The 14,929-nt window shown below is 41.5% G+C and overlaps 1 protein-coding gene across 2 annotated transcripts in view; it reads left to right on the plus strand.

Annotated features, from left to right (window-relative positions):
* Positions 1–2,834: 2,834 nt before the first annotated feature.
* The window catches only part of pam (peptidylglycine alpha-amidating monooxygenase), a 78,914-nt gene continuing 66,819 nt past the window's right edge, over positions 2,835–14,929 (plus strand). The window contains exons 1-2 of one of the 2 annotated variants that reach the window (XM_084694057.1): positions 2,835–2,996; positions 13,223–13,330. The gene's annotated coding sequence lies outside the window, so the exon portion shown is untranslated. The remainder of the gene's footprint in view (positions 2,997–13,222; positions 13,331–14,929) is intronic. The other variant, XM_084694055.1, reaches the window with a different exon arrangement.

The raw sequence follows: 14,929 nt of genomic DNA on the forward strand, positions 1-14,929 counted from the left end.
GTATGAGTAACCCACCCTACGCACAGGCTAACTGCATTAAAATCGCATGCCTTTGAACCTATACATTAGTATGAAGAGCTATGCCATGTGATATACTTTGAACCTGCTACACAAAATACATTTTGTGTAGCAAAAATCATGATCATACTGGGGTATATTTCCTCAGAATGCGATGTCGTGGAGCAAGAATGTTGGTTCGCGTTCGTTACTATACCGTTTGAATGACGAATTTTAAGGATTTTGTGTTGAAAATAGCATCTGATATTTACACAGATAACAGACATCCTTCTCCTGAATTCAACAACAAAGGCGGTTTAATGTGAGACTTCTGTCTCCCCTTCTTTTGGATGCGATATCGAGACGAAATCCTTCACTCTTTGAATCGCGCGCGCTCCCGCGAGGGGGTGCCAATCCAGAGAGTCATGCATCGGGTGATACAACACCTGCACAGGTGCTTCAAAGTCCCTAGAGACGATTTAGCTTTTGCAACGAGACCATTTAAGATAATTATGACAATGGTATAATATAGTAAAGTTCCTTTAAGTATTGCTAACCATGGCAAATGGATTTTGAAGAACTACAATATCCGTGCTGATCTTGGATTAAATTTACAATAGCAAAGTTTCCATCTTTTGACGACGCCAAATGGAATAGGTGCTAGCTACTGTTTCCTCCATCGGTTGTTTGCTAGCTATGCAAATGATCTAGTTTAGTGTGTGAACTAGGGATAGGAAGATTAAGATTAAGCACGCTCTTATCTCCACTGCTGTCAGTGGCCGATTCTCGTAAAAGTCTCTCTGCAAAGTTTCGCGCGAGTTGGAGGCGTGTTCGGACGAGTGTTATCATGGCGGAGGAAGAACTTTACACTTTCCTACAAATTGCAATAAATCCAAGGTTTGCCAACAATTCAGATTTTATAAGAAATATGGGCAATTTGACAAGACCCATGCAATTGGTAAGATATATTGTACTGCTATAAAGTACACAGGCAGCACGGCTAATTTAGGTTGTCAATTGAAGGCTACATGGTATTAGTGTGGAGACGTCTGCCTCCCCTTCGGATTCAGCTATGGTTACAGTCAGTGGATAGCTTCACCGGTACCCCAAGCAAGAATAGGAAGCTATTCTCCGACAAAACAAATCCCTGTTGTGTACGACAAAGTAAGACGAGAGATAGCTGAGTCATTGAGAAAAATCTTAAGTAAGACGTATGATTAGGAAAAGTAGGACGTATGAGTTCAATTTAGTGTGTTGTATTATGACAGTGTTTACAGCAGCTTGTGACTGCCTGTAATAGTTAACAATTTTTTACATTCAGAGAACACAACAGGAAAGAAGGACTGGTTTAAGGCAAGGTCCAGGCCTGATGTTATTGTATCTATTGTCAGAGATTTTGTTTAATATGTGAAATAAAACTTTCACTTGTTTAGTTAATTGATGATTTGCAGTCTGACAAAGAAATAAATCATAGAATAAATGTAAATCATTATGTACCATATTAAATTGCATAGCATCATATTCCCTTTGCATCTCATTAAATCCCATCGTGTCGAATCGCACTGCATCGCAATAGGGGTGAATCGTATCGTATCGCATTAGTAGTTGCTTTTATGTATCTTTAATGTATTGGATCGTTGGCAGTGCATCAAGATGTGTATCGCATCGTCCTCAGTGATGGAGATGCACATCCCTAGTGTGAACCCTGCCAACATGGTGAAATCGCTATGGTGCGATAAACTGGATTAATTTCATGTTAGCTAGGCCTACCTGCATTTCAGATAGTAGTGTGCAAGAAATTGCAATTTCCTGTGTGCTTACATTATTCACTAATCAATAGAACTAGTCATTGGATATTAGTTAGTATGTTCTCATGTAAGCTTGCTATTAATAAGAGTAGATTGTGTCTATGTGTCAGGGTTAATAGATGTTCGAGATCAGGAGAAAGTACTGGCTAAATGTTCCTTGTCATGACTACAAGGAGAGCTCCAACTATGAACTCTCTAGTCTGAGTGGTCATGTGTTGGGAGCTGTGAATCTCTTTCTCTGAGACTGTTGTAACGTCATTACTGCCTGACTGTCACTATGTTTACATTCTTGTGCCCTATAAAAGATGGTCCTCCGGCCTTCAGAGCGGACAGAGACATGATTGAGACCTAAGCATGGTGTTGTGTTGTCATTTATTGTCAGAGGTCTGGTTTTCTCTCCTAATCTGCAGATTGATAAATACTTATTAAAATCCAGAACTCAACTGAATTTAGTCATTCGGTTTATGAAGAGACGGACAAAACACTTTCTTCATCAGTAGACACTCATGTCACCTTGTCAGATAAGGAACACAACTACTGAATTGCTAGCTTCTCTCAGTCACTGACTCTAATTCAAAAAGCTTGCGATGTTACTTAGCTAGCTAGCTAACTTAGTGACCAATGCAGGGAAAATTGTGACAGTTATGAATGTTTTATTGGATTGAGTGGTAGAAATAAATTGTCAAACTAATCCTTTCTTACAACTACTTACTGGACATCAGCCACCAACGACACAAACAGATACTGTCTGATTTTCACACATGCACCTGCATCACTGCTGAGGGCTGGGGCTGTGGATCAAACCATTGTGGGACCAAGGGTGGGGTTCGCAATTTTTCTTTTACTTAAAAAAGTGCCAGTGTCCATAATCAGCAAAGCGCTTTCATTGCATATTATCAATGTTATTGAAATTACATAGTTATGTTTACAGTGATTTATTGGGGGGGGACAAATCATATTTTTCCCAGGATCGGGGGGGGCATTCCGCCCATGCCTGTTGCATATTTATGCCTCAGTGTAGACGTGCTCAATGGCTCGTGGTGCCCCACTCATCTAACGCAGTCGAATGAATGCGCAGCAACTGCTTTGTTTGGTCTAGTTCCTGCCAGTTGTTGGGTTGGGTGTGAGAAAGTAGCTACGTGATATAGCCTGAGAGTTGTGTAGGCTACGGTGGACAGCGTCTGTTTACAGGTAATGTCAGTGATGCTCAGCTTACAATGTTGTTTTACAATGTTATTAGAGTTAAGTCAGATATTGTATTTAAGATTTGTGACAGGGCCGTATTTATATTTTAACGTTACGACAAAAAGTTGTGCTTGAAATTAATCTGAATTGAAAACACAAAACGTTCAAGTTTATTAGCTACAGATGCTGGTTGCTAGCACTTGCAAGCACTTACCAGCTACTTTTGAACATTCACGTTTTGAATTATTAGCAAAGAGCGACTTTTTAAGCGTGTGCCAAAGTATAAAAAAGTGCCTGTACTGTTAGTCGAGGCAGCCATCTACTGTAGCTAGGTACAGTAACTAGTTTCATGGCTATCATGAGCTAAATAGCTAAATAGCTAGCTCCTGTAGTTGTCCACACAGCTAGTCACTTACTGTAGCCTACTTGTTTGGTAGCTTACAACCTTGGCGGAAATGCTGGTTTAAAATGTTAAAAGAGGTGGGTTCAAAAACGATCGAAAGTACTTCACCTTCAATGTGTTAAGCCAAAACACTACATTTTCGTCAGACAGTAATCTAGTTCGGACTCTGTTGCTGCGCAACGTAGCCAGCGCTGTGTGTCCTTAACAGCTGTAAATTGTACGTTAACGCGCATATTCATATGATTTGTCATTCTCACATGTTTATATTGTATTGATTGCGAGATAGCGAAGTATCTCAAATAATGATAGGAATCTATGTCTATATTTTGAATGGGATTTTATTTAGGGCAGCGAGTTTCCCACAATTATCTCGAGAACCGGGCACTCTGTCTGCTAATCACGGGAATGCCCAGAATGTTCGGATGCCGGGCATCCTGGTGGTTGGAGAAGGGGCATGAAGGGGGGTTGGAAGCAGTCGAAGTTAAGACCAGGTTTAGCGTCTGTTCTTTCTGTTACGTCTGGGTTTCACAAGAGACGGTTATTATTGTTTTGTGGGCTACCTTCTTTCTTTTTTCATAGGCGCTCGGGAAAACGGCTTAGGCGCGCGCCCAAATATTCTCTATGCAGGACAAACCCTGCGTTCGTGACCCAAATCAAAATTCTGATGTGACAGATCAATGGGGAATTGCTTTCTCTCTTAAATGCTGTCATCCTCGACCTTTTTTGTATTTTTTAATCTAACTATTTGTATTATCCGTGTCATTCTGTAGCTGTTATAAAAGCTATGTTCCCGGTTTTCTGCCACCTAGATGCGCGCACAACTGTTCGTGTTGGCGGTGCAAGCTTTTTTTAACCATAACGGGCGCGGTAGTCGGGAGCTGTACTCCGCAATTTCACTCGCCAAATGGCGGAGCATCGGACACAATCGCCAGCCCAAAAATCTACACGCCATTGGCTCTTGGTGGGTGCCAATTTCGAGCCCTGGTTACAAGTCAGTCTCTCTATCATCTCTGCTACACACAAACTGTTGAGATTATATGAATAGAATTTTAGCTTTGGTCAGTTTTGGAACAAAGGTTAAGAAACGGTTGACATTTCAAGATGAAATTGTGCATGGTATTTCAGAATGATGTCATCCTGTTTAACTAAACAGAGAATCAATATCATGACAGGCCCAAATGCTGTGGCTGGATACGAACTTGTGACCTTGCACTTTGCAGGACACCGTGAATGGCCAGTTTCTCTCTCTCAAAAAAAAAGGAAGCCATTTCTCTTGTGGCAAGAATTGTTCCATTTGGCCAAAGTTTGAACAGCTGTAATTCAGTGATTTTTTGACAGGACTATAAACCGCACTGGAATATATGCCGCACTTGATACAGGAACAATGATTCAGAATCAAATTGGGGTTTTGCCGCAAAACCCATGCATACATTAAAACATTACATAGAAATCTTACATTTAAATATGAGGACTAACTATTTCTAAGGGTACATAACTAGCAGTAACTAAGTGGAATTAGAATTGTTTGTTTATTTTGTTTATGTTTACAGGGACAGTGCATATTAATCAACGTTTTAAGTTAAAGTAAAAAAAGTTTTTTGCCAGGCACCTAATTTTCAACCGCTGTCCCTGGGCAAGTTATTAAAAACAGTTACAATACAAACAGTCATTGAACAATGAACACACACAGATAGATAGAGCAACATGCAACAAGACAAGATCAACAAAAGCAACAAAGTGTTTTCACTAGAGATGCACCGATCCGACTTTTACAGTCCCGATACCGATTCCTGGGCTTTGTATCTGTCGATATCGATACCGATCCGATACCGTTGTTGAATTAATAATAAACTGTATACCTCCCACCTTATACCTTCCTTCCATCATGTAGAAGAGACTAAATTTGGCACCAGACTTTCCTAACCAAGACATAACAGATGTAATGTACTGAATTCTTATTTATTTGTAAAAAAGAAAAGAAAAATTGCATTCAAAATGCAAAAATAGAATGTAATCAAACGTATTAAAATACATAAAATGTAGTACTAGAAACAAAATAGTGTAATGGTCAAACAGTTACCAAACATTGTAAACATGATTTTTTTAAAATCTTGAATTCGTTATTGCTGGTGTGTGAACCATGGACGTTTTAAGCTTGACGCATTGCAGTGTGCGGGGTACAGCTGGTGTCCAACCAACGAGTGGACAGAAACTTAAAAGCAACATGGAGCGAGCCAAAGAGTTGGCTGTGTGGAGATATTTCACGCTTGCAACGCCAACTAGTTTGTCGGCTGTTTGCAATGGCTGCAAAGAATGTTTTTGAGGGGTGGTGGTAGTACTGCAAAGTACAATAGTACCAGTTTAATCAAGCACATGCAAAGGCACAATGCTAGGAGCACACCGAATTCCTGCAGATCAAAGACTCTACTATTCTGTAGAATCTACAGTGTAGAACGAGTAGCGTCGCACATGTGATCGTTCGAATGCGGGTCTCACAGCGTAACGTCGTTGCATATGCGATTTTGAAAATTCCAACTGAATATTTTCCAATAGACAAAAACTAAGCGACAAACACTGTATGGCTTCAATATTTACTAATGAGAAGGCTAACAGGTAACACTAGCATGCTAGTAGCATTGCTTCGAGTATTATGCTTGCTGTGGGGACCGTTGGAAATATTTAGAACTGCATGCAAGGTTCGGTTAACTCATGCTGCAACTGAAAAATTACATAGAATGTGCTGTGAAAAAAGGATGGATGGGCCAGCGGATCGGCTACATTTTCCGATCCCCAATCCAGCTATTTTGTCAATATCGGGGCCGATATCCGATCTTAGTATCGGATCGGTGGACCCCTAGTTTTTACGCCTCACAAGCTACAGACAACATGGAAAGCGACAATACACAGCTAGGGATTATGTTCACAAATCTGGTTGAACTTCAGCCATGTCTTCATGTTTTTGGTAAAAGTGTGATGGGTGGGGCAGTTATGTGAGTCTGATGGCAGTGTATTCCAGACATTTGAAGCTCTCACAGAGAAAGCGGATTTACTAAAAGTGCTTTTCGTTAAGGGAACTATACAGTCGCCTCTCATGGCAGACCTTGTGGTTCTGCTGCCATATGTTTGGGTTTTTTGTTTAACAAAAGTACTGAGTGGAGGGGGAGCCAGGCCCTGGAGGATCTTGAATACAAGAAATGCGTCGGGAGTACAACAGTACTTGGGAATGGTTTGCTGGACCCAATGCTAGTTTCCTCAAGGAGCACAATGACTCTTGCTTAGAAACTTGTTGCTCTTGTTGGTTAGTGGTAACTGATTTGAACTGTTGTACTCGCTGCAAAATATTTTATTTCATCGTATTTTTTTACTGTCGCTTGCTTTTCTACAGGAACACTTGCACTTATAGTGATTCATGTTGTTTAATTGTAACTTGCTTAACTACATGCTCTTATGGTTCTTCCCTTTGGCACTTATTTTTGGTTGTTCACAATATGTGCTTTATGTTTTGGCTACCCGCAATGTTTTGGGGCCATCTTGTTGTTATTATCAGTGACTTATGCACTTTGTAAAGCTCTCTCTTGGAAGTTGCTTTGGATAAAAGCGTCTGGTAAATGAATAAATGTAACTGTTGTCAATACACGTAACAACAGCGCGATGAAGTGAAGCATACCATTGATTTCACATGGAAAGCAAGTGACGTAGTTGCGACTGCACTATGTGAGAATAATAACGCGCGAGCGACAATTAGCAACCAATGGGCCAGAGCATATAAAGAGTTACGACACTTTGATCTCGCCGACACTTGATCACTTTGTTCAAATATCTCGCAAAAAAACACTGCTGGCAGTGGCAACCTGTTTGAATGTTTTTTATCGGGACAGAGAGTAGCAGCATCTCGATTTACTGACATTTTCGGTGTAGCCTACACATAATATCAATTGGTTACTGGTGTGTTTTATTATGTATATGTCTGATACTTTATTAACATTTATGTATTACATGAACTCATAACACTAGGCAGCAATATTGTCAAGCAGAGCTAGAAATGGCTAAGCTAGCTACCATACTGCAGCTCACACCAGCTCAATTTAAGACAAGAAAGGAGTTTGGTAAATAGAACAGAATATACAAGGCAACTAATTGCATTCAATAAAACATTTGATTATGGAATATGTCCAGTGAGAGGGTTGTTTGTTTTTAGTTTGTGGATCTGAAATTCCTGCCGAGCGTCGACAGTTAGCTGGACGATAGGGGACCCCTTAATCTGCAATTCATTATCGCTAGCTCTAATCAGATGTGCATTTAGAATATAACAAGCTATTTCTTACAATAAACGTGGAGTAAACCTGGCTATTAAAAATTTGGGTGACCAGATGTCCTCTTTGACCCTCTTTTTGTCCTCTTTTCAAGCCCTAAAAAATGCGTCCAGTAGGATTCCAAAATTGTCCAGGATTTTGCCTTGTTGAAAATGTGTGTTTCTCTGGGTCTTTCACAAACTATTACACCATTCATGTTCAGTGTTACAAAGCAAGTTAGCTGGTAAATTGATCAAATTACTGCATCATTTAAAAACTTTTTTCAAAATCAGCTAACTTGATTTTTAACACTGAACATGAATGGGGTTGGACGTTGCAAAATACAATGTTTGGTACTATAGGTCGCAAATGACACGCTTTACTTCTGCCTTCTTGGATTAGATTACAATGGAAGTCTATGGAAGTGTCCCAACTCTCTTTTTATATGGCTCTGGGTCTACTTAGCTTGGACTACCAAGCCTTTTAATCTGTGGCATGCTTACATAGTCTAGAATGTCCCAGTATTTTAAGAAAATTTTAACTGTAATTATATACATGTTTCTTTAACTATTTGTTCTAGTTTTATCAGAGTGAAAGCTGCTAGTTGTCTACCATTAACTGTTAAGTCAGCGGCGTTGTTAGACATAAAACTGTACTGGGGCACAGGCCCCTATTCATATCCCTTTTTCCAAGCTTGTTGCGCACAATGCACCATTAGGCTATAGAAACTCCCCTCGCTTAACCCACTAACAATTCAGGGACGCAAGTTTGATATCAGCTTTGGCAGGGACATCTATAATTAATGCAAGCTTTGTGTTTTCGGTTTGTTAAAACTCAAACTTTAGATTTGACTGGGGCACAGCAGATTTATACTGGGCACATGCCCCTGTCAAAAGGGTCTAACAACGCCCCTGTGTTAAGTTATGTTTAACAAACGAATACAATTTAAAAACAAACACTGTGCTCCTAAATTTCTTTGTGTGCTCCTAAATTTTTTCATTTCGGAGCACATGTACTCCTTGGTGAAAACATTAGCGTAGAGCCCTGTAACTTATAAGTCTTTGGTTTTGTTGTAACAATTATAAATTTAACTTTTGGAAGGGGAGGCCAGTAAAAATTGTCTTGGGGCCAGTAAGTTTCAAACCTACTCTTATCTCCCAAATAAACGTACCGGTACTTTTTTTTTTTTTTACCCGAAAAAATCCACCCGGTACGTTCTTATTTTGTACGGTACGTTTTTTTGGGGGGGGGAAAATCAAGACAATTTTAGAAAATTCCATGAATTTTTTTCGGAAGTGAAGATAAATTTGAACTATTTGATGTGAAAACGTTAGCTAGCTAGCTACTGGCAAGTAGCTTACATTAGCTAACGACATTAGCTACCAACTGAATATTGTCAGTGCAAGCTAGTAAATGTTAGCCAGAGCCTCATTATGGCTCTGATGTTAGCTCTAGCTACTGTACACTCACATAACGGTTCCCATTCAGCACACCAGCATGACTGTCGCAACCTATAGACAAAGAGCCTCTCATCGTCAAATACAAATCCCAGGGTATTTACTTTTTTATATTTGCGAACTCAAGTACAGTAGATACTTTGAAGGTGTAACTAGTACTGGTACAAGTTCAGGATTGTATGCCGCACAAGACGCGAAATATGAGGTGCTGAGAGATGATGTCATGAGAAATATCACAGCACCTGCAATTGTGCTGCGCGGCAGTCGTGTCTACTATAAGTTTATTGAGGTATACCAGTAGTCATGGCATGTTTCTTATTTGACAGCTTTGTAACTATGCATTTCCAAGCTACAGGCATTGAAGTATTTTCCTAGCATGTTGACTGTAAGCTGTTTTAGGAAAAGTGATAGTACTAGCACATGGGCTCCGTTCTTGGACCCCTCTTCTCTCTGTACACCACCTCACTTGGACCAATCATCACCTCCCATGGCTTCTCCTACCACTGCTACGCTGACGACACGCAGCTGTACCCATCGTTCCCCCCGACCGATCCGGGGATCTCAGCTAGGATTGAAGCCTGCCTCGCAGACATCTCCGCCTGGATGACTGAGCACCACCTCCAGCTGAACCTTGCCAAAACAGAACTTCTCATCATCCCGGCCAAACCCTCCATCTCCCACGACCTCTCAATCACCCTGGGATCTGCGACGGTGACCCCCTCATCCTCTGCCAGGAACCTTGGGGTTACCATGGATGACGAGCTCTCCCTCACGGCCCACATTGCTGCGGTCTCCCGGTCGTGTAGATTCACCCTCTACAACATCTGGAAGATCAGGAGATACCTGTCTGAGCACTCCACCCAGCTGCTTGTCCAAGCACTTGTCCTCTCCAAGTTGGACTACTGCAACTCGCAGCTCGCCGGTCTCCCAGCATGCGCAACCCGCCCTCTTCAGAGGATTCAGAACGCAGCGGCCCGCGTGGTCTACAATCTACCCAGACGCTCCCACGTTACCCCGCTCCTCATCTCCCTCCACTGGCTACCCATAACGGCCCGCATCAGATTCAAGACCCTGGTGCTGACCTTCCGAGCAGTGAACGGGACTGCACCCGACTACATGAAGTCTCTCCTGCAGCCTTACACCCCCACCCGCCACCTACGGTCTTCTTCAGACAACCGCCTGGTGGTCCCACCGCTCAAGACCGCCCGGTCCCCACGCAAGCTCTTCTCCTGCCTGGCCCCCCAGTGGTGGAATCAACTCCCCACCTCCATCAGAGACACAGACTGTCTCTCCACTTTCAAGAGAAGGCTCAAGACGCACTTCCGGGAGTACAACGGTACTTAGGTATGGTTTGCTAAACCCAATGCTAGTTTCCTCAAGGATCACAATGACTGTTGCTTAGACTGTTGCTCTTGTTGGTTAGTGGTAGCTGATTTAAACTGTTGTATTCTATTTAGTTAATCCTATTTCTATTGCTTTCCTACAGGTACACTTTCACTTAGAGATTCATGTTGTTTAATTGTAACTTGCTTAACTACATGCTGTTATGGTTTCTTCCCTTTAGCACCTATTTTTTGGTTGTTCACAATGTGTACTTCTTATTTTGGCTACCCGCAGTGCTTTGGGGCTATCTTGTTATTATCAGTTACCTATGCACTTTGTAAAGCTCTCTCTTGGAAGTCGCTTTGGATAAAAGCGTCTGCTAAATGAATAAATGTAGTACTAGCACATGTATGTTTGTAACTAGACAGGCTCTTTTTTTAACTTTGTAATAACTATGTATTTCCAGTGGTTTTCATGTTATGTTGCAATCATGTTGACTGTAAGTTTTTGAGGAAAAGTACTACCATATATTTGTAACCAGACAGCATCTTTTTTTAAATTTGTGTTGAAAATGAAGTTTTGGCAGTTTTACTTGGCAATGGTATATTTGCTATCCATTTCTATTCCTGATTGCAAGAGACAGTAAAAAATGCGCACTTAAACTGGCAGAACACACCTACCAGTTTGCGAGCTGATTTGGCAATTTTCCGGGGGGTACTTTAATTAGATTTTGATGATTTGTCCAGGGGGTACTTTTATTCCGGGGGGTACCTTTTATTTGGGTGGGGCCAGCGGCAATTTTTTTTAACATTGAGCCCTACTTTTGTGCAACACACTTCGAAAACGAAAGTGCAAAATGTATGTTTTCTATTGCCCTGGAATTAACTAATATTTACCTTTTAACTGATACAAATGCTGCTAATGTTTGCTAGGTACACAGCTACCGACGCAAGCTAGCTAGAAACATCAACACAAAAAATATATAAATAAAATGATGATCTTTACCCGGACAAGTGACTTTTGTGCATGGACAAGTGAAAGGTTGATGTACTTGTCCGAAGGAACCTTTATCAACATCAAGGAAACACTGTCGAGGCCCGCCACGGCTAAATTTCTGCCGCCACAGTATCAGAAATCGGGCTGTACAAAATTTGAGTCCGTCTATCAGCAGTGATTGTTAGAGTGCGTGTCGGAGGATAGCACGGACATGCGCTTCACACCGCAGTTGAGATTGCGTGTGTGCATCCTTGAGAACTGTAAGTTGTATAACTTATGTTGTCAGTTCATTTAAAGTGGTCATTGACTGTTTTGGGGGGTATTTCACACTGTTCCTTAAGGTCTCCGAATAGGGTATGTAACATTAGCCTGGCTACCAGCCCAAATTAGCCCCACCCACAAAAATTGGTCGGGAAGTTGGGTCTGGTATCCCTAGTCTTGGGAAAAAGTATGTCCGAACAGGAGCTGTGCGCTGTTACGTGGACTAGTTGTTTGGCTATCGATGTTTACGTTTAACACGCAATTTATGCTTTTGCATAAGCCTATGCTACATTCTTGGATAGCCAAACAAATGTCCTGGTGCACGTAACTCTGCCAGGCGATTGCATTTTGTACTTCTGTCGATCAATTTCATATTTATTGTTAGTTAGGCTACTGCAGCCTATCAGCGCTGAAGTGTAGTACCTACCCTTTCCGTTCAGAGTTAATGTAATGTGTTTTTGAGTTAATGTAATGTCGTTCTCCATTTGGAGGAGCGTGTTTTTGTATTGGGGGGAGGTGAACAAGTCATCTGATTTGGGGGGAGTTGACTCGTATTCGGGGGGAGTGTTTTTATTTGGGGGATGTACTCATATTAGGGGGTGTGTTTTGCACTTCAGGGCCATCGTACCTTTACCTAACACATTTGCTGGAAACCCTGCTAATATACCCTCTTGGTGCTGTGAAGCCGTCATCATATCAAGGATTGGACCATTTAGTTCTGCTTAAAGGAAACTGCCAATGATATCAACGAGTTGACATAAATAACCTTTTCAAGCATAATTCCATTAATGATGGAAAGATGCTTCCATCACGTTACCATAGATGTATTCCGGTTCTGTCTAGTATACAGTAAAATTATTGTGAAGACAATTACTCTCCAACATACTTGATTGTATTACACCGTGTCCTAACTGGATGCGATGCGAGCGACGGGACGTGAGCGCCGCGACAAAAAGCAGTTAGATTGCCTTGTTTTCTGTTGGAATGTCCTAACTGGACAGAGCGACGCGATGCTGCGCGGCGCAACGCATTGCAACGTTTTTGCTGAGCTTTTTGTCTGACGCCCTCTTTCTATTTATTTGTAGTCGCTTGCGTTGAAAGCTCTGTAGCACATTAAGTCAAAGTAACTTGGTTAGTGTACATGACGTGACAGAAGTGAATTTGACGGATTCAGTGTGGACAGAGAGCGTCCGATGCTACGCGACAGTCGTACGCTCGCATCCAGTTCGGACACGGTGTAATCCAGAGTGAAATATGAGTTTTAGTGGAGTTTATAAATATTTGTATTTTAAAACATTTAGCCTGCTGCTTTGAATGCTGCCTGAGACCAATAAAGAGCCCTTTGAGGTGGGAGCTCACAGTGTTGCCATAGTTACCCTGTAGCCTGTCTCCGTGAGAGATGATGTCATTGAGAATGCTGAGCTAATTCTAAGCCCCCTCCCTCCTTGCTCCTTTTCTCCCCCCCCCCCCAACCCCTTCTCAATCTATCTCACCCCACAGATGAGTCACCCGGGCTGTTTGAAGATCACAACTCTCTCTCTCTCCTCTGTATCTTCTCAGGGTCTTTTGTAAGCATCCGGCGCATCCACCAGTGAATGGGAAAGGCAGGTAAGAAGCTTAGCTCCCTGGCAAGTCTTGTAGGGTTGATGGCAGAAATGGTACAAGCTGTGGGAGATTTTCAAATACTCCAGACACAGTAAGATATTTTTTCCCAGCTTTTGTTAGCACACCACATAGGCTATCCTTTGTTGCTGCCTCTTGTAAAATGTGAAACATCACACTAGTTTGTGAAATTAGCTACTAGTATATTGACTTTGAAGTCCAAAAGGGGCATAGAGACACGGATAGTTTAATTTTTTTCTGACAACAGGTGAGTTCCTTGGTGCTCTGTGATTGCCATATAGTATATGTTATTTGTACTGCTTTGTGAAGCAGAAAGAGCACCATTTAATGTGACTGTGTCCTAGACAAACTCAATGGGTCGGCTGATGTTTGCAGGGGGCAATGTGCGTGTTCATGAGAGGGGGTGAGGGTGGGAGACCAAATCAATACAAAATGATGTTATGGTTCTCATGGTTCTGTGTGTTTTTCCATTGCGAGATCATGCTGTGATATATGACTACACAGTGGCTTAAAGGTTTACTAAGGTTTATGTGTTTTGCAATAAGCTTGTAGTCTCTCAGAGCTTTTACTGAAATGTTGCAGGCAATTAACCTTTAGTAAAGGATGAAGATTAGGTATCTGTATGAAACGCTTTTGATTTTGGATTCAGATACCAAAGACCAATAACTTATAATGTACCCTACTACTTGTTTCAGTCTTGTTTAACAACCATCCTGATGATATTCTCGGTACAAACTTTATCTTGGTTGTTCAATGGTTAGTAAGTGACTGCATACTGCTTAACTTAACGTTGGCTAGTTAAATGTACATTTTCTCGGGCCGTCGCTACAAAATGCAAATAGAGGAAATACTGGTCTGTGTGTGTGTTGCTGGTTAGTGTGTACTGGGCTTCTTAACTGTTTTTAGATGGTCTCTGATGTAGGTGGGGTTCCCATGCGACAGCCCAACCCCCACGCCCACCACAGGACCCCTTGCACTCATGCGCATGTCTCTCACTACATTTTTATCTGTCTTTCTTCATTTCAACCCCCTTCCATCCGTTTATCATCTTTCTCTTTCTTGCTTTTTCTTCATCTAAATTACTCCCCCACTTGTTCTCCCTCTCTTTCATTCAGATAAGTCTCAGTGAACAGCATGCCTCCATGCATTCCACATTTTGTTTGGTCCCCTGCTTTTTTCAGGTTTGATGGTCCTGATGCTGTGGACCTTTGGTTGAAATATTTATGCATTTGATGACTGCCATCCATTCTAAAGATAACCAGTCTTCATATGGTTGATTTAAACTTATTATTTGAAACCCAAAAGCAGGGAGATTTGGCCTAGGGACGCAAGATGGAATTGTTGTCAAAAAGCCTTGTGTTAGACATAAATAGATTTTGGGCAAAGGCAAGCTGGAAACTAAAATTGGCTGTTTTTAGGTCTACATTAGTTACAGAAGTAGTTTTGACAGCATACACATTTGTACAGGGCATCCCTAAAGTATTCACAGCACATCCACATACAGCTGTATTCCAAAATGGATTACATTCATGTTTTCCTCAACACACAATACCCCAATTGACATTTCTGCAAATGTATAAAATA

This window comes from Hypomesus nipponensis, chromosome 27 (assembly GCF_054491055.1).
Source record: "Hypomesus nipponensis isolate SF chromosome 27, ASM5449105v1, whole genome shotgun sequence".
Lineage (NCBI taxonomy): Eukaryota > Metazoa > Chordata > Actinopteri > Osmeriformes > Osmeridae > Hypomesus > Hypomesus nipponensis.